This window comes from Drosophila bipectinata, chromosome XR (genome assembly GCF_030179905.1).
Source record: "Drosophila bipectinata strain 14024-0381.07 chromosome XR, DbipHiC1v2, whole genome shotgun sequence".
In the NCBI taxonomy this organism is placed as follows: domain Eukaryota; kingdom Metazoa; phylum Arthropoda; class Insecta; order Diptera; family Drosophilidae; genus Drosophila; species Drosophila bipectinata.
In genome coordinates this window covers 21,743,235-21,770,599 of record NC_091735.1, presented here as the reverse complement: position 1 = coordinate 21,770,599, position 27,365 = coordinate 21,743,235, and the positions used below count along the sequence as shown (strand labels likewise).

General features: G+C 41.1%; 1 protein-coding gene across 3 annotated transcripts in view; it reads left to right on the top strand.

The window, feature by feature from the left end:
- dpr8 (defective proboscis extension response 8) overlaps positions 1 to 27,365 on the top strand; it is a 145,042-nt gene that overhangs the window by 16,508 nt on the left and 101,169 nt on the right. For all 3 annotated transcript variants that reach the window (XM_070283031.1, XM_017244096.3, XM_017244100.3), the window contains exon 2: positions 16,578 to 16,650. The gene's annotated coding sequence lies outside the window, so the exon portion shown is untranslated. The remainder of the gene's footprint in view (positions 1 to 16,577; positions 16,651 to 27,365) is intronic.

The window sequence follows — 27,365 nt, the reverse complement described above, 5'->3', positions numbered from 1 at the left end:
GTATAATAAGAAATGTCTTGGTATATACGATATTTTTAGGTTTGGTGGAGAACTATGTATTAAGTCAAGGTGGATACTGTCTCCTATTAGAAATGAATCCCAAGCTATCGAAACTATCAGAATTTATCGGGAGTTTTAGTTAAGCTCTTTGATAAATGTTGGAAAATTCTAAAAATAAAGGCAAAATAATTTATAAGTGGCATTAATAATGTATAAGGCTTTAAGATACTTTCTGTAGTCAAGGATAAAAATAGTCCTTTTAGAGATGGACCCCAAAGCCTTTGAAAATATCGGAATTTATCGTGATTTTTAAGCTCTTCGATAAACGTAAGAGCTCTTCAAAGAGATTAGTTAGTAGAATGTACAAGAATATAAGATAGGCAACCTGATGGCCAATCTTGTTAGTATCGAAAGAATCTTAGGATAACTGCCTATCGAAAATATCGAAAACTGTTGTTAAATAATTGTTAAATTAGTTAAATAGAATAGTTAGTCGCTATTTTTCTTCCTCATGAGAGATGGAGTGTTTCCTTCTTTCACAAACTCTAGAGTCTAGACTCTACACCCTCTGAAACCCCCCAACAGCCCTGAGCCCTCAGCTCTCAGTTATCCTTTCACAAGTACCCCTTCCTTCCGCCCCATTGCTTCCACTGGCCAGCCCGGCATTGTATTTTGATTGTAGCTCGTTTGCTATTTCAGCTTGCTCCGTTCTTATTTTACAGCTGCATATTTTATTAAATTTTTCATTTTTTTTTTTCGTTTTTGTTCTCTGGGGCAGCAAAGATAAACGCATTTGTATGTGTGGAGGAGTGGGGACGGGGGGCGATATTTAAATAAAAAATGTTTTAATTCCATTTTAATTTCCATATTTCTATTCGTTTTGCGTAAAAAAAATATTTTCATTGCTGATTTGAAAGTTTTGTCCGCGCATGGGGGCATAAAAAATTCCAAACGATAAGGCTGGAAAGATTGGTGGGGAAAGAGCCCCCCAACTTTGGAAATTTCAGAGAATAAATCGAAGTGTAGGAACAAGGACCAACATCACCTGCCGAGGTCGCCCTGCAGCTGTTTATTTGTCAGACTCTAAATGATTTTTAATAGCGCAATTGAAAGAGTCGCCAAGTCGACGCAACTCAAGTCACAGCTGCAGGCATCAGAGGGGGAGAATCAGAAACAGGATATCCCGGAAAAGGATGACATGTTTGTATACCCAGTATATCTAGAAAATTTAGATGAAAAAATATGCTATAAAATGGAGGTAAGAATTAGGTTTCTAGATCTATTAAAAATTTATATATCATGTACCGGATATTTATAGTTGAAACATCCTTAATGGATATCCTTTGTCGATACACTGCTGCCACTCACTCGTCGTCTTGTGTTGTTTGCCCTTGAATATGAAATGGAAAACTCAATGGTGCTGGCAAACAAGCCATCCAGCCACCCAGCCAGCCAGCCAGCAAACAAACAACAAGCCAGTTCCAGGGGGGTGGCTTTACCAACAGGACACACCTCAGGGTTGTCAGGTAGCCGTCGTTGTCGTCGCCACCGACATTGTAGTTGTCGTTGTCGTTGTCGCTTTTTGCAAGTGTCGCTTTTTGTTTTTGCCTCCAAGTGGCTGACTTCTTCAAGACGACGACACCCCAGATCCTACCTAGGCTTGGCCCAATCGAGCTCAGTCATGAGCTTAAAATGCTCTCGGCTAAAAAGACATAACACCAGTACCAGCCCACTCCATCCCATCCTCCCCATTGGAGAGACATCGATAAGATGCTAGAGGGATAATAACGAAGGGATGTTCAAAAAAAAAAATTTATCGAAACGATGCCTTCACACTGTTTACAGTGTGCTGACAACTCGTGTCGATTATTTATTATTAACAGCGATACTTAACGGTCTATTTGGGCGTTTCACTTGTCAATCACTCGAGAGGAGGCTATTTTTAAATGGTTTGAGGTTCTTTAAAACGTTCTTAAAGGGGGAACTTTTAAGAAAAATTTATTGAAATATATTACAAATATTTCTTTAAAAAACATATTTCTTTCTTTGAATTTAGATTGATGGGAAATTGCTTATCGATTCTGGTAAGACTTTCCATTTCAGAATTCAATGAAAATTGTAAAAGATATAGACTTCCTAGTGGCTCCTATGGGTAGAACCTATTTTTTAAAGGAGGAAACATTTTGGTAAAAGATTAAAACGCAAATGGATAGTATTTTGAACCACAAATCTGTAAAGGTATTCTTTTTGAAAATCTGATCGAAATCGGAGATTTGGAATTCCTTAAGGGTCATATATGTATGTAGGTAGCCTTCTTCTATCCCATGTACGGCATGGGTTCTGTTTTTTTTTTTTAAAGAGTGCTTTAGGAAAATTTAACAAAAAATTTAAAAAAAATCCGTAAAAAGTTTTAAGCGCAGATTGGAAGAGAATTTACTCAGAATTCTTAAAACTTTTTAAAAATTAGATCAAAATTGTCTGAGATTTTGACTTTATAGTAGTTTATTGGAAGTTTCTCTACACTACCTTTATTCTTTGAAGGGGTCAAGGAAAAAATTCACAAAAAAATTAAAAAAAAAAAATTACGTAAAAAGTCATAAACACAAATTAAAAAAGAATTTACTTCGAATTTGTTTAAGATATTCTCTTTAAGAATCGGATTACGATTGCCTGAGATATGGACTTTGTAGTGAGTCATATAAGCAGTACCTCTATTTTTTTTCTTTCTAAAGGGGTCCCAAAAGAAAAAAATGGCAAAATGGTTAAAATGGTTTAAATGCATATCGAAAGGAAATTGATCCACAATCCATTGAAGGTATGCCTCTTAAAGATCGAATCAAAATTGGCTGAGATATAGACTCACTAAGGTGTCATATTGGTAGTACCCATATATTCTCCACTTTTCAAAGGGGTCTTATTGGAAAACTGAAAAAAAAATCTTAAAAAATTTCAGTTTTAAGGATTAAAAGGAAAAAGATCCACAATTCTATAAAGGTACTCCTCGAACAAATCTTATAAAAATTACCAAAGTTATAGACATCCCAGTGGGTCATATGGTTCATACCCTTACCCATTTGATTCCCAAAGGAGTTTATATTATTTTGTGTCTAATGCTAGAGCTCATGGGTATACCCCTTGGCTCAGCATAAATATAGGATGATAGGATATGCGCGTGGCGCTATTGATACTTATCGAGGTATTGAAGTGTGTGTGTTTTTTTTTTTTTGGCTCAAGGATTAGGCAAAGTCTTAGTACAAGTCTTATCAATTTGCATTTTGGCATTTTGGGTGACATTGTGGAGCACTTAGTCATCGCTTTCCCCTTCGGTAAACAGACATACGCGAACATTTCCACACATTTTCCATGATTTTCCACCATTTGGAGCATTTTCATAGCATTTCCATCATCGCTTTTCCATCCGCGGGCACTTTTCCGCACTCTAATGAGCTTTGATGAGCGATGGGAGGCGATGTGATTGCAAATGGGAAGGGGGGGGCCTGGTGGGATGGGAAAAGCCCCGCGGATGAGTGATGAATTTCGATTGATTGTGCTGTGCATTTTCCAGAGAGGGGAGGGACTGGGGGGGCATGGTTGGGAAAATTAAATCTACGCGTAAACAGCAAAGATATAACAACAACAACAACCAAAAATTACCAAACAGAAACGAGGCCGACTGGAAATTGGCATTCGGGATTAAGACGCATCGCATCGCGACAATCAGCACAAATGAAATTTTCTTTTCTTTTCGGCCCATTTTCTTGGCTAGACAACAAAGACAAAAAAGAAGATACTGTTTGGAGCAGCAGCAGCAGATGGCTTGATTGATTGATGGATGATTGGCAAGCTTGATTGATGTCTCGGCCCGGCCGCGTTTGATTGACAAGTCGCGTGGTGTCATGCCGAAGAGAAGAGGGGGTAAAGGGATCTCTACTCCATCTCTACCCCTCCAAGAATAGAGAAGTCCTATCTACCTACCTACATACCTATGTATGTATCTATGTACTGGAAGTCGTTGTCTAGACGAATAAGCCTGGCTAACTGACTTGAGCCCAAGGCGAAGGTGAATGAGTTGCACGATTGGTGCCACAAGATAGTAGGGTGGTATAGGTTGGCAAGTACTGGAAAAGCCAAGAAAATAAGTCTACAGCTTCGTAAGCCAAGGCGACAAACAGACTTGGCTTAAAGGCCTGGCACGTGAAAAGGCGGCAAGTTGGCAGCAGCAAACGAGGCCAGTTAGGCCCGGTAACTGGCATCTGATATGTCGTCCTACCAAGACATTGACCATTTCAGTTACCCTCTACACGAAATCCGATACTAAGTACCAACTTTGAGACATGAACAGGCAAGGGGTTTTTTTCTATTTTTGTAGTTTCTTTTAATGGTAACTATCAGGTGGCCTAGAAGAAGTATTAGAGCTGTTTTCTGAAGCATATATGTGAGTGAGGCTAGTGAGTGATCTTTAGGTAAGTGTGACCAGATCGAAAAGAACTGTCAAGACTCTAGAGTCTGGAGTCTAGTCAAACGATCAGTTAGAGGAGAAACGAACAGGCCTTAGACTATTTTTCAGACTAGGGAGTCTTTTTTGCAAACTATTTATTCTTTAGATGAGAGAGGATACTAAGATTAGTGTGACCATGTAATGTATACACTGAAAATAAAAACAAGAACGACTGTCTAGATTAACTAACGGACAAAAGTCCAACAAAAAACAGTTGGCGGACAAAAAGATAGGACTAAGATTTATTTTGAGACTATGGAGTCTTCTTTCAGAATTATTTATTGATTAGTTCATTTTTTTTATAATGGTAAGTGTGACCAGATCCTGTCTATACTGAAAAACAACTAGAAAGAAGAGTGTCAAGACTCACTAAAGGACATTTTGCGGAAAAACGGACAGGGCTACGAAGCACTTGTACAATTTTTTAACAAATAAGATGGTACATTAGTTGATAATTGAACTTAATAATAGTGTGACCAGCCAGTGCATAATGGTAAATACCAAAAAGACTTACTATCGGATAGTTGGTGGACAAAAGAAAAGAGATTATGTTAATTTTGTAGACTTTGGAGTCTCTTTTCTGAACTAAATAGTAAGATTAATGAGTGCGTTGTAGAAATACTCAAAAGACTTACTGAAATAAAGACCAAAAGTCTTGCTAGTCCTACAAACCTAGTCCTAGGACACTACCATCCCAGGTTATTGGCCATTCATTAGATTATTTTTCTGCCAATTGATCTTTTAAGCTCCTTTTCCATCCCACATACGGCTTGAATTCCCGGCCAAGTCGGATTAAAAACCCTCGCATGCAAAACTGATGGAGGAGATCAATTATTTTTTAGTATCTCTTCTGGTGGGCCTACGATAAGGAGGCGAGTCCTTCTCGCCAGCCACGGCGATTAAATGAGCGATTTGCTACCCCCAGAGTGACTCCTAAGGATGTAGGCCGCCAGGATGTAATGGAAGTGGGTATGGTAAGGACTTTCTTGCCAAATCCGGCGAATAATCGTATTACAAGACCATAGTATGGGGGGACCCAGAGAGAGACACTCGTAGATAAACTCGCTGTGCCGGCGGTTGTTTGTGGCAAAGACAAACACAATCTCACATCAAATAGGGCTTGTTTGGGGGGGCGAGGGAGGCGCTGGGTGTGCCAGTTGCTACCAAAAAGAATAAAAAAATAAAATAAAAATAAAAATAAAAATAAAATGGGAAAATAAATAATAAAAATGTGGAAAGGCAGCTGGGCAAACAGGACAACAAAAAAGAAAACGATGCGATAGGGCGGGTAGCTAAAGGGCTCTGGCAATTACCACATGAAGTCCTTCGTCCTTCGTTCTTGGTCCTTTGGCTCAGACTCTGCCTCTGACTCTGACTTTCGTCGCGTTTTATCTGGGCTCTCCCTCGTAATGACAGGCAAAGTGTTAAAAAATGCTTTAAAGCGCTTGTCAAAACGACGCTGACAAAGAAAAGGCGGCCCAAAAAGAAAAGGGCCCACCAGGAGGAGAACCACACTAACAAAGCCAATCCCCGGAATGTTTTGGCCCCAAAAGCAAAACCGATGACAACTCGTAAAGGACATTCTTCCACATTTATGGTAGTATGGATAGAGGGTGTGTGCGTTGAGGGTATTAGTGAGTCTTTGGAGATTGGAACACTTGTTAAGTCATACGCTCGATTCGGTAGTAACAAGCCACAGGCCCAGTCCCAGGCCCAGGCCCAGGACTACTCCAGCTCCTTCTGCCTGCCTCCATGGCTGGCTGGTCCTTCTTGCCCCATTGCGTTTCAAGTGTTAATTTGAGATCCCTGTGGCATATACACACATATAGGTGGAATATGTGCGCTTTCATTGTTGGAATTCACTAAAGAAAAGAAAGCTCGAGAGCCAAAGAAAGGAAAAAGAAGTTGAATCAACTCAAGTCGAGTGTTCCTTTGGCTCAAACGTAGCTGGCAAGGAACTTTAAGTGGGCCAGGCTAGTCCCCCAGCTCGAGTGTCCATCATATTCAGTATTTGAAGTATTGAAGTAGTTTAAAAGCCTCTACCCACTGACTGTATAGGCTCATAATTAGGTAATACAATATATGAACCCAAGTACCGGGTATAAATTTCATTCAATAATTGCTTTACAATCTTTTGCCAATAAATACCAAATAATTGCCACAATCACACTTAATAAATGTTGGTTTTGTTTTTTTTTATCCATTATCATATCCTGCCGATTATTTTTTATGAAAGCCTTAAAATCTTCTGTGGAAGATTCATCGCCCCGGGTGACAGGACCAATCCGTAATGAGCCCTCCGTGAAAATCCCAGTCGAATCCCAGTCGAGCTTTTCTCGTCAGATTAACCGATTTAAGGGGCTATGGGGCGTGGAAAGTTTTGAATGTCATTGTCGCTAGTACCTGGAAATCATCATCACCTACCTGTTTTTCCTTTTTTTTTTTTTTATATATATTTAGCTTAGTGTTAAGCTATCGTCGGATGCCAGCATTGGCATCCCGTTTTTGGTGTCGGCAGGCAGTCTCATGACAAACGTTTGTCAACATTCTTTAAATTGAATTTCAATGGATTTTCCCTTCGCTGTCAACACAACCAAACAATGGCACGCAAAATTTTCCAAAGGAGGAGGGGGTGGTAGCTAGATGGGTGAAAGGTCACGGGCCATAAGGGTTAAACCTACCCACCTACCCATCACCATCAGCAAAGGCTGACATCCGAGCCGGCAAACAAAAAGATCTCACGCACATCCCAGAAGCAGTCGAAGGTTCTCAGAAAACAAGACACTGAGAGAAAAGCTTTGTAGCTAAAGATGTAGTTGGTTATTTTCTTAAAATCTTGCCAGGGTTTTAGTTTTTTAGTTTAGTTTTTTAGTTTTTTAAAGTTTAGTTTTTTACTTAGTTAGTTTTTTTTTTGAAGTGCTATTCTCACCTGGCTACATAATCCGGCATTTGATTCCGATCGGGTCAGCAGGTGGGCCACCTTCTGGGCCTTTTTTTGTTGTTGTTTGCTTTATTGTTGTTGTTGTTGTTGGTGTTGTTGTTTTATTTTTCGTGACCCGCAATATTGTTTTGTTTAATGGAATACACTTTGAAGTGCATTAGCGCGTAATTGATTGAATTGAAGTTCCAGTTTCAGTTCCAGTTTCAGCGCCAAAAGCACACATACCGCACACCAATATATGTATGTGTGGCTTACAAACACACACACACACTCATACGCACTCTTAGAACAAAAAAAAAGGATGGTGGTAGTAGGGTTTATCGACTATATGATACCCGGTACAGGGTACCTCTTCTTCTAAAAGATTCTCCGAAAAAAAAACTTTTTAAAATTTATATTTTTTAAACATGAACTTTGGGGGTATTATAGAAAGATTGTACTTGTAAAATCCTAAACCTTTATCTCTTATAGTCTCTGAGATATAGATAGATGGTTAAACGGACAAGCGGACACGCGGACACGCGGACACACGGACATGGATATAAAATCTTATAGAATATTTGAAGCTTATCCAGAGTTTATATTTCATAGGCTTGGATTTGAAGGCTTCTCACTGTTACATTTATTCTTAGGACTACAATATACCCATTGTACTACGAGTACCGGGTATAATAACACACACACTCTCATACACACACACACACACTTGTAGAATAAAAGTCACGGGGCAGCCATTTTCGTTTATGGCGCATTTTGTATGTGAGTCGCATGGAAAAGCAGCTCGGTTAGCGACCAAAGTGAAACTGCTATGGAATTTAAATTATGTGAGCTGGCCAGCGAAAGAGACGGCACTAAGCAGAAAGAAAGAGAAAGAATAAAAGAGGCTGTGGAGCTGTGGGGCTATGGGGGCATCGGCAACAAAGCGTTAACATTAAACGCCGTTTGCTGGAAAAAAAATACAAAAATAATGTCAAAGACAAGGAGGGTGGTGGTAGCAAGCACACCCCCTCGGTTACAGCCTTGACATCTGGGCATTAGCATTGAACTGTGACAACTTTGTGAAAATTTATGCGAAATATTTTAAATAACAACATGAACTTGCAATCGGCCACAAATCAATCATTTAGTGTCATTGCGATTGGGAATATTTTGATGGAAAAGTTCAAAATTAGGATTATCAATTGAATTAGATATGATTTTGGAAATAAAAAGAGCACTTTAATCGGAAACTTTATCCGAAAATCTGAAAAATTAGCCCTTGAAGGCCTTTTCTTTTTTTTGTGAGATTCATCAATGAAAATTGCAGCAATTTAAATGAAAAGAAAATCCTAGTTGCTGTTTGCTTTTCTCTGATAATAAATCTCTGAAAAATCCCAGAAAATCGCCTCAAATTGGCCACATACTGAGGTGGATTGCTTAAGTAATTAAATGCTCGAGTTATGTACATTGGGCCCGAAGAGTACATATGTTTGTGTTTATATACATATCTCCACTTCACTTGCAAAAGTCAACTTGCTACGCTTTTGTTTTTATTTTTATTTTTCATCTCTTGTTTTTACATATATATAAAAAAAAAACTTAAAATGAGAAGAAGAAATAAATAAATAAACTTGATAACAATTTCCACTCGGGCAGAGATTGAAAATCGATCGATGTGGTTGATTGAGTGGCGAGTTGTGAGAAGGGGGGGTGGTGGTGGACACTGTCATCAAATCTGAATATTTTACCAGTTCATCATATTTCCAGAAAACAGAACGCTCTCTCTCTCTCTGGCCAAAAGCTAAAAATAAATAATTAAGGTAATTTCCTTTTGGTCTTAAAATGTCATCAGGATATCAGGATAGCTTGAGCTTGAAATTCAAAACTGCAATACGGAGAATGCGATGATCCCGCATGGAAAACTCAATTAAAAATCCATTCATAAGCTGGGAAAAGAATAGAGGAAAGTAACTCGGGGAGAAAAGTGCTGGAAAAAGTGCGAAAAAGTGGAAACTTTGACGGAACAAGTGGCTGGCCTGCAATTACTGGTATGGAACGGTAGCTGTGTATGGATGGAGGCCAAAGGCAAATATAGTCATAAAGCTTGACAGCTTGAGAGCCGAAAGCGGAAAGCTGAAAGCCGGGCTAACAAACGACCGCAACGGCAACGGCAACGGGGGGCGTGGCAACATGAACGGATTACCCGAACATATGGTCGATGACATTATTTATAACCGAGCAGATTGCTAAAGCATCCAGCCATATGGCCAGCCAAAGGATATCAAGGACGCGGCCCGCTCCTCAAAACAGGATTTGTGAATGCAAAGTTGATAATAATTAGATTGATTACAAGCAGGATACCAATTAGGATGGAGTGGAGAAGGATTATACGTGAAGGACTTGACCAGGGAAGGAAGAAGTGCATCATTATGGGGAGTTTAATCCAAAAATTAATGTGAAGATAAATATTTGGATTCAGGAAAAATTGGCAAAAATTCTAAAATATATTTCGTCCCAGGATTTTGATGCAGAATGGTGGAGCATCGATCTAGAAATCGTTTAAGGTACTCCGCTTGAGAATCGGATGAGAATTGGGGAAGATATAGTCATTGCAGTGGGCCCTATAGGGGAAAACCCCATTTTCAAGGGATCCCATCACGAAAAATGGACAAAAAATCTAAAAAATATTTCGTCTTAGGATTTTGATGCAGAATGAGGGAGAATCGACCCAGAAATCGTTTAAGGTACTCCGCTTGAGAATCGGATCAAAATTGGGGAAGATATAGCCATCGCAGTGGGCCCTATAGGGGAAAACCCCATTTTCAAGGGATCCCATCACGAAAAATGGACAAAAAATCTAAAAAATATTTCGTCTTAGGATTTTGATGCAGAATGAGGGAGAATCGACCCAGAAATCGTTTAAGGTACTCCGCTTGAGAATCGGATCAAAATTGGGGAAGATATAGCCATCGCAGTGGGCCCTATAGGGGAAAACCCCATTTTCAAGGGATCCCATCACGAAAAATGGACAAAAAATCTAAAAAATATTTCGTCTTAGGATTTTGATGCAGAATGAGGGAGAATCGACCCAGAAATCGTTTAAGGTACTCCGCTTGAGAATCGGATCAAAATTGGGGAAGATATAGCCATCGCAGTGGGCCCTATAGGGGAAAACCCCATTTTCAAGGGATCCCATCACGAAAAATGGACAAAAAATCTAAAAAATATTTCGTCCCAGGATTTTGATGCAGAATGGTGGAGAATCGATCTAGAAATCGTTTAAGGTACTCCGCTTGAGAATCGGATGAGAATTGGGGAAGATATAGTCATTGCAGTGGGCCCTATAGGGGAAAACCCCATTTTCAAGGGATCCCATCACGAAAAATGGACAAAAAATCTAAAAAATATTTCGTCTTAGGATTTTGATGCAGAATGAGGGAGAATCGACCCAGAAATCGTTTAAGGTACTCCGCTTGAGAATCGGATCAAAATTGGGGAAGATATAGCCATCGCAGTGGGCCCTATAGGGGAAAACCCCATTTTCAAGGGATCCCATCACGAAAAATGGACAAAAAATCTAAAAAATATTTCGTCTTAGGATTTTGATGCAGAATGACGGAGAATCGACCCAGAAATCGTTTAAGGTACTCCGCTTGAGAATCGGATGAGAATTGGGGAAGATATAGCCATCGCAGTGGGCCCTATAGGGGAAAACCCCATTTCCAAGGGAGCCGATCAGGAAAAATGAATAAAAAATCAAAAAAATATTTCGTCTCAGGATTTTGGTGCAGAATGACGGAGAATCGACCCAGAAATCGTTTAAGGTACTCCGCTTGAGAATCGGATGAGAATTGGGGAAGATATAGCCATCGCAGTGGGCCCTATAGTGGGAAGCCCCTGCAGTCCTGAAAATATTTTAATAAGAGATGCTCAAGAGTACTACTCGGCTCGTTCGTCACCAGTATTTTACCTAGTTTGGTCTCTAGTTTAATATTATCCTTCGACCACTCTGTCCTGTCAAGTCCTTGTGCTTTTCTGAAACTTTAAACAAGCTTGAGCCGCTGCTTGAATAATTTAAATTAAAGCTGGAAAGAAAATGCAACGTGGCTTTCCACAAAAAAAAAGGCGCCTTTTTCCCGTCGCCTGATGAAATGACCTCCGGCAGAAATTGCAGTGGCATTCCAGGGTGTGACTGACACCAGCAGCAGCTGTGGGGCGGAGGCGGGCCGGGCCGAGCTGGGCGACCAGGCCGGAGGGGCAGGCGCCGTGGCGAGTGATGCGTGCGGTAAGCGCCACCATCCTGGCCACTTTTGTTGCAATGTCCGCTGTCTGTGATGCCGGTTTGGGTTTTTTTTTATTTTATTTTTTTTTTATGCAAGTGTGTGGGTGGCGTTTCATGCTGCCAGCAGGACATCAGCAGGCTTCAGACATCCTGAGGCCTGGCCGAACCTGGTTCGCTGCAAATCATTTTAATGCGGTTACACACCGGCAGTAAAAAGGCCAAACCCACCCACTACCCCACACCTCGCCACGAACCGCATCATGTAAATAAAAATTATGAAAAGTTGTCGCGGCAGCGCGTGGCAAAATTCCACATAAGTATGCATTTAAAAATAATTTATGGGAAACGAGAAGGAATGAATCAGCGAAGGATTCCGGTAGTGGGTTTGGGTTCGGTTCGTTGCCAGAGAGCCTTTAAATGGACACACACACAGAGGCAGTACGAAGAGACAGGACCAGGACCAGGACGAGGACGTGGACGAGGACGAAGACTAGGATGAGGCAGGCAGGGGGCAGTTGAGGACAAAGTGCGCTTAATGAGGCTCAACGCAGCAACATGCCGCAAAATGTTGAATGGAAAAGCAGAAGGAGATGCCACGGGGCCAGGCTACGCCGACGTCCGTCCGTCGGTCCTTCGTTTTGGACGCAGGATGTGCCTTTTAAAAAAACACAATAAGCTGCATATTCCATGAAACAAAAAAAAAAAAAACAGAAAATATATTTATGTATATTTTTTTTCCATAATTTCCAATACTTTTTTAAAGCTTCGCAACTTTGTCAGCTGACGTTATGTGAGTCTCTCCATCAGGATCAGGACGTTTTTGGGCGGATTAATTAATGATGACGGACAGAAGGACACTGTCCATTCAAGCTGTTTCCCAAAAGCGTTTGGCCGGCATATGAAAAATTCGCATAAAATATGAACGTAAAATATTTATAAAATCCCACTACTCATCATACACATATACACACATGTGTTCTGGTACCGGCAGCCATCATAACCGTAACCGTAACTGTAACGTTAACTGTCATTGCAGTTTGTGCCTCCTTAAAAATATGGCCGCACTTTAAAACGGGGCCGGCTGGCCAGGACTCTTCCTCGTCCTGGTCTAGGTTCCTGGTCCTCCTTGGTATTATTAACAGCCAACTGTGTTGGGTGTTTGTGTGTGTCGTCCATGGCCTAGAGCCGCCAGCGTAGAAATTACATTACATTTTACAAGCGACCAGTGGGTAAGAAGACTGAGGGCCATCCGTGCCGGGCAAACAGCTCCAGGACATGGCCCAGGACATGGGCGTTGCTGGCCAGAGGGGTGCTGCTCGGATGGGGAGCTGCCAAAGCACATTGAGTCCAAAAGTCCATTTTATGACTTGAATTTTGGACAAAATGTTGGAAAGTTCTGGCCAATAAATAAGGACTCGGGGGGTTAATTTTAAATAACTATTATTTAATGAAAAAAATATTTAAAATTAAAGAAATATCAAAAAAAAAAAAATAATAAAAGCTCAATTTTGATGCATTTTTTATTCAAAAATTAAACTCATTTTGAAGCTGAAACTTTTTTCGAACAATAGTCAGTGTGTGGCTGTTAAGTGGGCGTTAAGGGCGTGGTGGGCATGATGGGCGTGATGGGCGTGAGGGGGCAGAAGAGCCTTTCCGCCCGACCACGACGGCATATTGTTACTGGCCACAGTTCAGTTCAGTTCAGTTATGTTCATGGAAATTTAAAATATTAACATAAATTTTTACAATGAGGCAACAATTTCTGCCAGGCTGGCAGGCAGCGAGTCAGGACTCTGGCAGAGAGGGGTAGGGGAAGTGACAGCGTAGGCGTGGCAGCGTCTTCTATATATATCTGTGTGTGTGTGTGTGGTGTTAAATATTTTGTAATAAGCGCAATAAACCAAAGACGAAACAAGCTACAGATTTATTCCAAAAGGATAGCAAATTGGGCTCTGCCGAGAGAGAGAGAGAGGAGGGAGGGTAAAGGGGAGTGAGGGGTTGTGCGGGGTAGTGGTATACCCAAAGGACACCACCCCCTTTATCCTTTATCCTAGCCCCGTTGCGCCAGACTGCCTGATAATGGTTCAATTATTTTTCCGCCCTATTTAACTGCAAGTAAAATGGACAGAGCAGAGCAGAGCAGGACATGGACATGGCCCACAAGGAGGGGAAAGGAGCTATCCCCCCGCCCCTTGGAACACAATGGGTAGCCAACCTCAACGCTCCCGGATATGTTGGACAATTTTCCGGCCATAGACGAGAGGAGACGTGCAACACATTCGACCTACCACCTCGTCCTCATCCCGGTCCTCATCCTGGTCCTCATCCTGGTCCTCGTCGACGTTGGACCCTTGTCGGCTTCGCCAACCGCAAAAATTTGTCACACGTCATATGGCCACGCCCCAGTTTTGAGGGCAACGCCGCCCCACCCCCCCAACAATCTCTCCCACCCAACCATCGTAGTGTGCCTGCCGAGCGGAACAAAGGCTCTTTATATGCGGCATTGTCAGCTCGTTAAATGCGAAAGGGAATCGCCAACGTTTGTTTGCCACATTTGCCCCATCGGTCCGTTATACTTTTTTTTTTTTTAGGCAGAGGGTTTAAGGTGTGACCGACCGACTGACCGACCGATCCCAACCAGGAAGTCCGTAATTGACCTTTCCCATATCCATGAAATGCAAAAAGTTGACCAAAATTTTACTATTTAAAGGGGTATTTAAATATAAATATATTATATTATTATTAAATATTATTAATGGGAATTCTTAGACGATTTCTTAGTGAAATCCTAGGTAAGTTCTTGATGAATTTCTCATGAGTTCTTGGTTAAATATTTAATCTAGATTATTTTTTATGAATCTAAGATTGGGACTTGCCCAAAAGACTAAGGAGCTTTTAAGTTTTTTATTTAAAATATTATTAGCTTAAAGTTCTATATTAGTTCTTGAATAATTTCCTACTGAATTCCTAGGTGACTTCTGAACACATTCCTCAATGACTTCCTAAGGCCTTCCTAGGATACCATTTAAGAAAAGCCATTCGATCTAAATACTTAAAAGTTTATAGGTTTTTATTTATAAAAATTATTATCTAGAAGTCCTACTTTCCTAATAATATTTATAATATCTAGATGATTTCCTAATGAATTTTTAGCTTACTTCCTAATACTATTCCTAGATTAGTATCCCACACCTTAATTATTTTTCTAAATCCACGATTGGGAGTTCCAGCAATGTCACTTGACCAGAACACTAAAGGGCTTATAGGTTTTTAGTTCAAAATAGTATTATCTTGCGGTCTTATATGAGTTCTTAGATGTTTTCCTTAATGAATTCCTTAGTGACTTCTTAACATATTCCTTGGTAACTTCTTTAAGCCTTCCTTCGTTAAATATTTCACCTTGCAAGTAAGAGACAAGAGACCACTTGGCTTAAATTCTAAAAAGTTTCTAGGTTTTCTATGTTTTTAATTAAAAATAGTATAATATTATCTGAAGGCCTACATTAATTCTTAGAAGAATTATCAAGATATTCCTATCCTTACTCCATTCCTCGATGCCTTCCTAACACCTTCCTAGTTACAATATTTCACCTTGATTATTTTTCTAAATGTACGATTACCAGTCACCACCCACCAAGCCAGCCCAATCCACTTGACCAAAAAGTCTGCCAAGCGTCAGCGCCAGGGACTTGAACCAATTTCCAAAAATATTAATGATGTTGATGGGCGCCAATTGAAGGCGTCGACCGTGGACTGGCAAGTGTCCAGGACACTCGCCTCGACCCACTTCGTTTTGCAAATGATTTTGGAACGCCTAGGCATTTAACATTAATTAACATTAATATAGCCGTTTTGCAGTAACGGTGAGTGGGCATTCCTGTGTCCCGTGTCCCGTGTCCCGTGTCCTGAGTCCTGTGGCCTGCGTCCTGTATCCTGTGCTGTCCTGCCAGTTGTGCCAGCTACCGAGACCAGAGACCCAAGGACCTTAATAACTCAGTTAAACAGCTTATGGGCAATTTAAGGGCCGCAAAGTGTTGCCCACGCCTAGCCATGCCATGCCACGCCCAGATCCTGCCATCCACCGCCTCCCGTATCCTGTGTGCACTTTTGAAATATTCTTTGGCGGATACCGAAATTTAATTTCCTTTGTAGCATTTTTATTGCTATTTATTATTATGATTATTATGTAGCACTATAGACATTTTGTTGGACTCTGAGCCACGACCTCTCTGGTTCCGCCTCGTGTTTACAGGACTAAGGACGAGCTTGAGGACTAAGGACTAGGAACTACGGGCGTTATGATGGCCATAAATTTGTTTGCTCGCTGGGCTCATTGTGCCACAATATCGATGGCCATGGCCGATGTCGATGGCGAGAAGGGTTCGATGTTTGGTTCCCTTGTTCCCAATTCTGGAAAATTGTTGCTTCTGCTAGGCTAGAACACTATCCTTACAAACACTATCCTGGAAGTCTAATTTCTTAAGAAACAAACACTAAATATTCCATCAGACTAGGAAACTTTTATGGAATTTTCAGAGTGCCATGTGCTCTTATTTGCACAAATTTATAAGATTTGGCAAGGATTTGCTTGGGTTTTGGATGGAGGACCCTTTTTGCCTTCGGCTTCTAAGCCCAACGCGTGATTGCGGCTCTTTTTTTTTTTGGGGGGGTGGGTGGGTCTGAACATGATGAGGACTCGGGGCTCATCTTTATCCTTGGGTCTCAGACCCTGGAATCTTGTTTTTTTTTTTTTTTTTTGTGGCCGCGGGCACTCTAAATTAAACGACAAGACGTTCGCATATGAATATTCACGGGAGGTCGCAGCTTGAGACGCTCATAATTTCATCTCTCTTTTTTTTTTCTGTTATCCTTTTTAGGCCACGCAAGGACGCAAGGATAACCCAACCCAACCGGAGGGTAGCAAAAGCCACAAGAGTGAGCCTCAGACGGGTAAGTTTAGGATATATATATATATATATGTACATATGTATTTATAAATGAAATCCCAACTGGGAGCGGCTGCGGCTCGATAATGAAGTTGAATGTGTTGACAAGTTTATTTTCTTAATTTTTGCCCGGCACGCCATTTTTGAGAGGCCGTCGGGAGCGGCCCGGGTAGGTCCAAGCTCCCATGGGGGGGGCGCGGCCCGTTGACAGGCTTCTTATATCACAATATGATGAGTCCTTAATAAATTCGAAATGGAATAAAAAGGATGAGCAAGTAGGCAGGTGGTTGTTTATGACCTACATACTACTGGATCGGGGACAGAGATCTGTAAATAGATCTAGAACTTGCCTTTTAAGTCCTTTAACCTCAAGTCCCCAAGTCTCTTAAACTGTAACCCCCCTTTCGCTTAAATTCAAGCAACTCCCCACGCCCCCATCTTTGGCGTTTTGTGGAGCCAATTAGAGCGCTTTGACGCCGCCTCGGGTCACTTTGCGTGCCATTTGCTTATTTTGCTTTATGCATTTCATTTCCCCAAATTGCGGTCATAATTTTGTAGCTCACGGGTCGGCCTTTATGGTTTGAAATGGAAGGGCCACCCCACCCATTCCCGCTCACCACCCCCGTTTGTCAAAGTCAAACAAATTGAAATGCTCTCGCCCTTTCGCTGGAAAAAAGAAAGGGTCCATTGGGGTTACCACCACCAGTCATTACAGAAAAACCATGCCATGTAATCGTACAATTAATGGCATTTGGTAGAGTATTCAATGAACGTCTGGGTCTACAGATTTCATGTTTTTTTCCTTTCGTCTGTTTGGTGAAAGTAATAAAATAATTATTAATTATGAACTGGCCAGCACAGCACAGCCAGTCCTACATTTGCCGCGTGTGTAAATATTTAATTTAAGCATTATGAGCAATGACCTGGCAATGGGCCCCAAACATGTTCACTTATCGATTTAAGAGCCGGGGGCACTGCGTATGAATATATCATGGATGGAGGACACCCCCTGGTCAAAAACAGTGGGTGGCTAAGAACAGAATGAAGTAACCGAAAGTCCAATCACAGGCATCCAGGGGCGCATTAAGTACATTATGCACTTCGGGTTCCATGTTCCTGTCATCTGGCTTTTTGGTGCCCAAGGACCTAGGTCCTAGTTCCTAAATGTATGCAGTTCCTGGTAGCTCTACCCCCTCAACCTCATCCAAAAGTTCTTTCAACGGAAACGGAAATAATTTGTCATTTTATTTCTATTTTATGATTATTTTTTATTCCAATCATTTTGCAACCGGCCGGAGCTTAACCAATGGCGGGTGTGTGGGGCATGTGTGGCTGTCTGGATATCTGACACACACCCGTTCACACATACATTAGCATTAGTTTCCTTCTATATTTTCTATTTTTTTTTTTTTTTGGCCACGCTAACGTACTTCCGTCAGGCATCAAGTTTATGGAGCTTTGGGGGGGCCAGAGGGCATTGTCGGACGACTTGCGTTTCAAATGCCACAAATTGTTGCATGCTTGTGGGCCTGTCTGCTCTCGTTGTTGGAGCCTCAGCTGTGCCAAGTGGCTGGCACTATGGGTTAGACTATTCAGAAGATAGACTCTATAGGGCTTATGGAAATTATGATTAAAAATTTGGAAAAGTATCGGGTATTATATAGTTGGAGGTTAATAAAAGGCAATTTTTTATAGTTTTAGGTTTAGTTTTTATTAAAAAAAATTAAAGTTTAGTTGAGGGCTTCTTTTAAATTAAACATATTTAATAATTTAACCTTTAACCTATTTGGAGTCATTATTTTGTTAAAAAGTGTCGGGTATTGTATAGTTGAAGGTAAAAAATGGAGGCTTTTCATTAATTGTTTGGAAAAATGTTTAAGAAAAACTATTAATGTTTCGTTTATAGATTCTTGTAAATTTAAAATATTTAATTTCTTGGCATAAATTATTCATAGTTTAACCTTTAACCTCTTTGGAGCTATTTTTTTTGTTGAAAAGTATCGGGGGTTGTAGAGTTGAAGATAAAAATAGAGGATTTTCTTTGTTGTTTTTGGGTAAATATTTAAGAAAAACAATTAGTTTTTAGTTTATGGCTTTTATAAATAATAAAATATTAGATAATTTGATTCCCTTTTGAAATTTGAAACCTTTATTCCCTTTTGGGTAATTTTTTTGTTGAAAAGTATCGGGTATCTTGCAGTTGGAGATTTTAAAATAGAGTTTTTTTCCTTTTATTTTGAAAATTTTTAATAAAAGCTATTAATTTTTAGTTTATAGACTCCTTAAAAGTTAAAATATAATACTACTTAGCTTTTACTATTCATAGCTTGGACTTTGACCTCTTTGGACTAATGTTTTTGTTGAAAAGTATCGGGTATCATATAGTTGTAGTTTATTTGAAACAGTTTTTTTTCCTTTTTTTAAATGAAAATGTTTAAGAAAATAAATTTATGTTAAGCTTATAACTTCTTTAAAAGTTAAAATATTACTTTGATTACCCATACTTTTACCTTTGACCTCTTGGGAATATTGTTCCTTTTTTGTGGAAAACGTTTTAGATTGTCTTCTATTTGTAGCCATAGTACCTAACTGTGACTTGTCCTGACATCGCCCGTATCTTTGCCAGTTCCGGTTGTCTTTCAGTCTCTGTCCCCTCGCCCTTTGACCCTGCCATTCCTCATGGCATATCGCTTACTTGCGCATACTTAGTGGCCAGCCGCCAGTCGCCTTGTTGTTCCTGTCACATTCCCTCCACATATACATATATATAATTTTTATTCTGAACCTCTGTAGGTCTCTAGCTCTGTGGAGCTTTGTAGCTCTGCTTTGACCACATTGCTGTCGTTGGTCCTCCTCGTCCTCGTCCTGCCGTCACTCGTCGTCCTTGTTTGTTGGCTTGTTCAACAATCTCGTGCGTAATTTTCACCCACCCACCATCACCCCCTCAAAGGATGTGTGTGTTTGTGTGTGTCGCGTTTATTTATGGGATCGCTTAGGCTGTGAGTTTCAGTTTTTGGGGTCTCAGGTTTTTTTGGGTTTAGTTGCGATTCTGTGGCTGACCACTGATACAGTGATTTTTTACGCGATGATTAATTAACTGGAGTCCTGCCGGCAGTCCTGGCCAGTGCCAGTTCAGTCTTTAGGCCATAAATATTTAGGCCAGGTGGTGGTTTCAGTTTTTCGAGTGCCGGGAGTGCCGGGAGGGTGTGTTTAATTTCTACTCGAGCACCTTACCAGAAAAAAAAATACTAAAAAAAAATAGAAAAACTGAAAGAAAAAATGCAGAAAAGTACATAACGAAGAGCAAAGCAAATTACTCTTAATGAGTTGGAAAATGCAAACAAAGCCAGCCTGCATAAGGCTGGGAAGCTTCCCAGCTCAACTTCTGGCCAAAGTGTTTTGAATAAAAAATGAACGTCCTTCTAGCCTTCTAGCCTTCTAGCCCCTCTCTGTTAGTCAAGGAAGCGCGGCCTAAACGACCGGATATTACAATACAAAACGAGCACCACAAGAGGCGCGAGGCAAGTGGCCAAAAGGAATCAAATTAATGCAAACAGTTGAGTGAAAACTATGAGCCAAGGGGGGGGTCACCATTGTTTTGCATTATATTTGAATGATATTAACACAAAGGAGTCCTGGACACCTGGCGGCGTATCAATCTGAACCAGGATCTGGCTCTAACCAGGACTAGAAATGCAAATGTGGTCTACAACTGCCTACATAATGGATGCCTCTTCATTTCCGCTTCAGAATGTGGCCTCTAGCTCCCTTGAGGTTCTAGATATCAGAGATATATATCCTTATATCCTAGAGATTACAAAAAGTGCCAGTCATGATACCTAGGCCAGGACTCTGCCGGGCCCATGAGTTGCTAGAGTCCTTTATTAAAAAAAATAGAAACAAAAAAAAAATACCAAAAATCACACTCTCGCAGCCTCACAGGCTCGCACTGCTTGTCGGACTTTCGGACCAACAGGACTACAGGACTACAGGACTCGGGCTGAGGGCCAAACAGGACTCTATGACACAGGACTCTAGGACAAGAGAACTTTGGCTGGGGCGATAGAATGGCAACAGCTGCGGCTGCCATAGTTGAAAGCACTTAATTATGTGCGAACATTTTGTGTAGCATACTTCAAGGACGCCCCAGACACACACACAGGACACAGGACACAGGACATGCGATAGACAGAGAGAGGGAGAATTAGTAGAGGAGAGCAACAAACACCACAGATTCCAAGTCATTTATAATCGCCAGTGTTTATGGCCTGCCACGCCTCCCGAACCACTGCCACAGTCCACAAATTGCGGCAAGGTCACACGCCTTCCCGCCACTGCCACACTGCCACACCGCCCCCTCGCCCCTTTTCGCGGCCAACAGTCATGTAAATCAAGGACACAGATATCCGATTGGTTTCTGGAACCAAGTCCTAACCAGACCACACCTTGGCCACTGAGTAATTAGTCCTTAAGGATATTTCCAAGGATGTTCCTATAGTTAGATTGTCTTCTCTGATTTCTTCTTTGATTCTTTTTGCGGGATTATCCTTCAGCTTCTTGGTCCTTTGGAGTCATAACCTCAAGCCACTCCCGGCGGCACAAATCCCCAAAAATTGTCAAGTGCTCTCTCCAGCGAAGCTCTTGTCGCTGTTTATAAACATTTTTATTTGCACATTTGTTTTATGGGTTATTTGCCTTGCTTGCGGATGATGCACTTGCTCTGGACACCCACCCCCGCCTCTGGCTTGTTGATGCAGCAATTGGCCAAAAAAAAGGCGATCCAGCAAGGAGTAAAGTTTTCACGAGTGCCTCGACAAAGAGATGACTCTGTCAGATCATAATGATTGATGAGCGAAATATTATGGTTATTTTTTACTTCCTATAGGAAAGTATCCTCCCTGTAAGTACAATAGTAACTACTTCAAGTAAGTACTGGACTGGATATACCCCTGGATGGATGATTACAGGGTATAGTGCCGGAAAGGAATCAGCGGGGCCGAAAAACAAGCTGCACATGAAAACAAATGGCAGAGGGCGTGTCTGGCCACTGCCACTGATGATTGCCAGAGTGCTTTATTCGATTTTGGACTCCCCGAATCGGGATCCAGGATCCGGATCCGGAGAGGAGGAGACCATGGCAGGAGCAGGAGCAGGAGCAGGAGCCGGAGCAGGATTTTGTTGTTTTGCTTTAATTTGCAATGGCGTGGTAAATCGTTCATCATAAATGTCAAGAGATTTTCAACGCGCGGATTATGGGTGGCATGGTGGAATGCAGGCATGCAGCCATGCAACATGCAGCATTCAGCACAGGGTTGTGGGTGGTTTGTGTGTGGCATTAAGTGAATTTAGTAACAAAAATTCCATAAAAGAGATGACAAGGCAGCTGTGAACTTTGACGCAGGTTTTTTCCCTCAAAAAAAGTATCTATAGACTTGTAGATACTATTATTATTCTGTTTTACCTTTAACCTTGGTACTTGTTGCCTCGAAAGACTCCTTGCCTCCTTTCTGGGGGCAGGGATTAGAGCCTGTCATGTTCATGCCTTGGCTTGGGACATTTTTGTCCGGTTGGCATTCTATTCTTTTTGGTTGTTGGTTGTTGATGTTGACCATGGCATGTTTGACAATTTCCACTTTCCGCTGTTGCTCCCAACTGGCCCGGACAGGCCAGCAGCCAGTTTGAAGCGATTCCAGCGATCTGATGACACTCCAAACATCCTTAAAAACAATCAAAACAAACAACTGGCAACACTGGCAACCGAGGACACTACATGGCGTTGTCAGTTTTAATAAATCGTCGGTGGCCTCTGGCCAGAAATGCAAAACAAACCTTTGGAAGGAAGGATTAGCAAAGGACATGCAGAGATATGGAAGATGAGAGAGAGATAAAGAGAGATGGATGGAAAAAAGGGAGAAAAAGAAACAGGGATATGGCTAGGTTGGATGGATACAATGTGTTTATGTGGATAGAAAGAGAGATGCAATAGATACAAAGATAGATAAAAGACAGAAAGCTCTTAAGATTCTAAATTATTAAGGTAATAATAATTAATTTCTTAATTGGATATAGAAACAGTATTTTAATATACATAGATACAGGGATTTTGATAGGTTAGATGGGTAGAATATGTCTAGAAGGAGAGATACAGTAGATAGATAGAAGATAAGACTGCCTATTTTCTAATTTTTATCCAAAACCTCCCTAGATTCTTAAAAATAATTCATTTCTAAATTAATATTGTATTATAAATATTAATATAATATAATATTTTCATTATTTGCCTATTTAAAGGGTTTTCTGACCATATTTGAGAGTATTATAAGTTATAGATATGACAGATATAAACAGAGATGGTTGGAAACAGAGATAAGTAGATATACATATGTAGATACAGGGATATGGATAGTTTGGATACGTAAAAAGTGTCTATATATATAAATATAGGAACTTTAGATAAAAGAGAAGACTGTTTCGTATCTATCTATCTATTCTTATCTAATTTTCATCCAAATCCCTATGTTTTCTTAATAATAATTCATTTCCTTATTAATATTTTATAAAATATTTCTCTTATTTATTTTGTTTAAAGGGTTTCTCACAATATTTATGCAAAAAACTCTACCAAAACATACAAGTCTGTTCAAGTCTGTACTTGAACCATCTTTCCAGCCATCTCATCCGCCAGCCTTGCCACCTTGTCACACAAGCACACAGATACACTCCTTTGTAAAGGTCGTGCGTGATATTTGAGTCCTTTGGCAGCTTTGGCGTCTGTTTCTCTTCATTTTTTTTTTGTATTTTTTGTATTATTTTGGGCCTCGTGTGCCCTTCGCTGTAATTCAACTAATAAAATATTTACGATTCCCGGTTCAGGGACCCGCAGAAGGCATAAGTAGTGGTAACAAACCGTCACACAGGACGACGCCAGCCAGGACGAAAATAAGAAAAAAAAAAAAAAAAAGAAAGAAACCGAAATGGAACCCCAACGTTAAACAATCGACGCATTCGTGTTTATTTTTACTTTCAATTTTTTTTCTGGGGCACTCATTTTTGTTTATTCATTTTTATACTCAAAGGACACGAAAGGATGTTATTATTTCAAGGATTTCTATTTTTTTACATATTTATTTTAAACATAATTGCAGTTTTTTAAAAGAAATTTTAAAGGAAAAACTGGGTAATATCTTAAGATTAGGACTTTTATTTTTTTAAAGATTATTTTTACTTATTCCTCTTTTTATATTAAATTTTTATTTGTTTTACTTATGTATTTTGAGGTTATTTTTTCTTGCCACAGATACTGGTACTGGTACCTTCCGCTTTGCTAATTCTTTCAATTTTTTTTTGTGTTTTTTTTTCAACTTTTTGTTTACCCACGGCCATTTAATAATTATCAACGCATTAGTGGGCGTTTCTCTGGCCCTCGTTCGCGACCTCTTTTGCCCTCTCTCCCCCTCCATACCTCCATCCCCCCATTCCACCATCCCCTCATCACCTTTAACCTTGCCTTCATTCCTGGGCTTTTTTCCGCTTTTTCCCTAACACCTTCGCTGATTTCGCTCCCCAGGTCGGGCAGCCTCAGGAAATGCTCTTGCCGCTTAATTATTCACGTTTTGGCTTGTAATTTCCCGAATGAATGCGGAACACCGGAGTAGAATGGGTGGTAGGATGGGTGGTAGGGTGGGTGGTGCGGCCAACAAGTGTCAGGCGGCAGGCCACCACCGCTGCTGTGGTTAGGCGGCGATTAAAGAAGGAAGCTGCCGGAGGCGAGGCAGCCGCCAGCATATTTAATTAAATTCTAAACTCAGCACAAAATGCAGTCGCCACTCTCAGCAGGATAGGATAGAGAAGGAGAAGGATATAAAGAGAGGTAGACAGAGAGACGAAGAAAGACAGATAAGAAGATGAAGACAATCAAAGAGAGAAAACTCACCAAAGGGCAAATACGGGAGTATGAGCTTGTAAGCTAGTATTTGTATTTGTGTGCATGTCTGTGCATGTCTTTTGTTCTTTTTTCTCTTTTTCACTATTTTGCTTCTCCTCACCCCCACCCCCCATCTTGCTGTTTAACATTCTGAACGCCTGAAATTATGCAGCGAAATATTCAACAAACATTTTCACTTCATTTCGCGGGCAGGGCATCGTTAGCATCTGGCACGCCCTCTATAGTACTAGTAGTAGCCACCATTGTGTGCTGTGCTGCTGCTGCTCCTGCAACTGATTTTAATTACATTTAATGCAAGACACTTTTTTTGCCATCCGCCTCTGGGGCGCCACCTGCCGGCTACAAATTTTTATTAATGTTAAACGCTAGTTATGCCTCCGCCCCTCAGTGACACGCCTTCTTTGCATTTTGCGGCGGTGACACTGCACTGTGTGTTTTTTTTCTTTCTTTCTTTCTTGCATATTCATGTTTGTTCTTGTCTCATCAGACAAAGACAACTGTCGGAGGGAGTGAGTTGAGCAAGCGAGACGTATACAAGTGTTCGCTATGCGGGCTAGAGGCGTGACAGAGGGCGGGGGGTGGGGTATGTAGGGGGTAATTGTTAAGTAAAGTTTAACTGAAAAGTTGTAAACAGCTGCTGGTGCAGCAGTGGAAGTTGCCAGTTAGTTGATTCCCCCGAAAGTATGCAACATTGATTGAAACAATTAAAGTAATCCCTAATCGACAGGACAAGTTTATTCTTGTTGGGTAGTTAGTTAAAGCTCAACCCGAGGGGGGGATGCCTTAGAGGTTGCCTAAAAGAAAATAAAAGTATATATTTGGAGTAGGTCTTTTAAGGACAATATGGCGTATACTTAATATTTTTATAGGGAATTTGAAGGATATCTCTTAGGGAAGGTTTTTTATCAAACCAAGTCAACCCAAGTCTCTATTTTTATTTTCCAGTGTATGTAATGTATTCAGTTTGCTTTCATTTTGTGGCGAACGTTCATTACATTGATTTCCTGCATTGATTCGTAGGGGAATACCCCCACTTTTCCGCTTTTCCACTTTCCCCAAGCCAACAACCCATCCCCCAATACCCAAACCCTTTAGTCCTTTTCCCTTTGTACCATTATTTTTGCGCTTTTCTGTCCATTTAATGGCATTTGCAGATGGCTGGTTTTCGAGCAAAAATTATTGCTGCCAATGAGCGCACACATCGTCTGTCCGGCTGTCGGGCTGTGTGCTGGAATTTAATGCAAAATAATGATGCGCCACCGCCGCTGCCGCCGCCGCATCCAATGCTTATCCAATCCCCCGAAATGCTGGGGCCAATTTTCAATTTGATTTGCATGATCCTGGGTGGATGATGATGTTGGGTGTTGGGTTACAAGTGGGGCGTATACCATTCTGGTTGTGATTCTGATTCTGATTCCGATTCTGATTCAGGTTTCAGGGTTTTGCGTTTATTTATTGTAATTTTTGTGTATTTGTGTGTGTCTGTGTGTTTCAGGCTGGCTTAACCGAGTTGCGGATTAATGATGTTGTCAGGCGAACTAATGTGCATTCCAAAACCCACTATTTTATTGAAGCTTCCTGCTCCTCCTGCCCCGTGTGCCCCGTTCCTGTGGCTGGTTTTTGTTGCAATTAAAGCGCGTGCCAAGCTCCAAATGCCACCGATGGCTGCCGCTGACAAGCGTCAAGATATATGGAGGGGAGCAAGAGGAACTGGTTGCATGTCCCCTCCTTAGCCGAAGCCCAAGCCCAATCCCAATCCCAATCCGAAGCCCCGTCGTGTGCGTGATTGGAAATGAGTTCGAATTAAATCGCGGGCGGCAATTAAATGAAATGAAATTTTCCTTCTCAAAAGTCGTTCTGCCTCGCCCGCTACAGTCCTCTGAAACAGTTTAAAATTAAGCACAGAGAGAGATAGAGAGAGAGAGAGAGAGCACGATAAACTGAAATCAATGACAAAAATACACCGTTATTTATTTAAATTCTAGGGCGGAAAGAACCAAAAATAGTGGTTACCTCTGAATACTGTATACAGTCACTACAAAAAAATGTCTTTAAATACAAAACTATAAGTTCAGACACGTTCTGACAAGTTGAGACAAGTTTAAACATGTTCAAACATGTACAAACATGCTTAAACTAGTATTTTTTTAAAGCTTATAAATAATTATCTCTCAGACTCTTTCCCAGGAGTGATTTTTTATTTCTGTCCGTGTTGGGGGATAAGCGTTGCCGGATAAAGGGTTGAGGGGAGAGAGTGAGGCCCCCCAGGAGGTTGGTGGCGGCGGCGCTATCGTCGATTGCTTTTGTTTTCGCTGCTCTTGCCACTGCCGTGGCGTTGCCGTAGTTATTGGTATCTGGTTGCCGTGTTAATCTGCTTCCTTCCGCCATATTGGCGCGGCATATTTACGTCTGCCTCTGCCACTGCCACTGACTCGGTCGACGCCACAGCTGGCGCTGATAAGTGCAGCAGCCATGACATCGCGGAGAACGCAGTGTTGCCCCACACCCCTACGCAACACCCAACAAACGTGCTGACAACAACAAAATCAACAAACAACCAGTGGGGAAAGATACCCCCACTTGCCACTCCTCCCCTTAGTCTCGTCCTTTTTTATCCTTATCGAGGGAGGTGAAAGAGGGTTGGAGTCAAGGAGCCAAGGACTCGCTTATCCTGCAAGTCAGACAGAGCGAGCTGTTTAATTAAACATTAGGCTGGCAGGTTGCAGGTTGATTGCGAGCGTACACCACGGCGTATGAGCGATGTGGAATGCCAG